The sequence below is a fragment of the Anopheles aquasalis genome, chromosome X (genome assembly GCF_943734665.1).
Source record: "Anopheles aquasalis chromosome X, idAnoAquaMG_Q_19, whole genome shotgun sequence".
Taxonomy (NCBI): domain Eukaryota; kingdom Metazoa; phylum Arthropoda; class Insecta; order Diptera; family Culicidae; genus Anopheles; species Anopheles aquasalis.
Window position 1 is genome coordinate 2,800,352 of NC_064876.1, and position 1,662 is coordinate 2,802,013.

Below are 1,662 nucleotides of genomic sequence, written 5' to 3' on the forward strand. Positions count from 1 at the left end.
GAAACCTTTATCCACCGCCTTGAATGCATTTTTTTGATTTTCACTGATTTTTCAGGGAAACTCTCAGCCTAGAAGTGTGTATTACATATCAATGGTTTTGTTTTTTATTCTTCTTTACTGTGCTTTTTACATTTTCATAAAATATCTCCTAGAACCAAAGATATAACAAAAACAGTCGGCCAAGGTACGAAGAGCACGCAAAGAAACCTTTATCCACCGCCTTGAATGCATTTTTTTGATTTTCACTGATTTTTCAGGGAAACTCTCGGCCTAGAAGTGTGTATTACATATCAATGGTTTTGTTTTTTATTCTTCTTTACTGTGCTTTTTACATTTTCTTAAAATATCTCCTAGAACCAAAGATATAACAAAAACAGTCGGCCAAGGTACGAAGGGCACGCAAAAAACCCTTTATCCACCGCCTTGAATGCATTTTTTTGATTTTCACTGATTTTCCAGGGAAACTCTCAGCCTAGAAGTGTGTATTACATATCAATGGTTTTGTTTTTTATTCTTCTTTACTGTGCTTTTTACATTTTCTTAAAATATCTCCTAGAACCAAAGATATAACAAAAACAGTCGGCCAAGGTACGAAAAGCACGCAAAGAAACCTTTATCCCCCTTGAATGCATTTTTTTGATTTTCACTGATTTTCCAGGGAAACTCTCAGCCTAGAAGAGTGTATTACATATCAATGGTTTTGTTTCTTATTCTTCTTTACTGTGCTTTTTACATTTTCATAAAATATCTCCTAGAACCAAAGATATAACAAAAACAGTCGGCCAAGGTACGAAGAGCACGCAAAGAAACCTTTATCCCCCTTGAATGCATTTTTTTGATTTTCACTGATTTTTCAGGGAAACTCTCAGCCTAGAAGTGTGTATTACATATCAATGGTTTTGTTTTTTATTCTTCTTTACTGTGCTTTTTTCATTTCTTAGCCTAGAAGAGTGTATTACATATCAATGGTTTTGTTTCTTATTCTTCTTTACTGTGCTTTTTACATTTTCTTAAAATATCTCCTAGAACCAAAGATATAACAAAAACAGTCGGCCAAGGTACGAAGAGCACGCAAAGAAACCTTTATCCACCGCCTTGAATGCATTTTTTTGATTTTCACTGATTTTTCAGGGAAACTCTCAGCCTAGAAGTGTGTATTACATATCAATGGTTTTGTTTTTTATTCTTCTTTACTGTGCTTTTTACATTTTCTTAAAATATCTCCTAGAACCAAAGATATAACAAAAACAGTCGGCCAAGGTACGAAGAGCACGCAAAGAAACCTTTATCCACCGCCTTGAATGCATTTTTTTGATTTTCACTGATTTTCCAGGGAAACTCTCAGCCTAGAAGTGTGTATTACATATCAATGGTTTTGTTTTTTATTCTTCTTTACTGTGCTTTTTACATTTTCTTAAAATATCTCCTAGAACCAAAGATATAACAAAAACAGTCGGCCAAGGTACGAAGAGCACGCAAAGAAACCTTTATCCACCGCCTTGAATGCATTTTTTTGATTTTCACTGATTTTCCAGGGAAACTCTCAGCCTAGAAGTGTGTATTACATATCAATGGTTTTGTTTTTTATTCTTCTTTACTGTGCTTTTTACATTTTCATAAAATATCTCCTAGAACCAAAGATATAACAAAAACAGTCGGCCA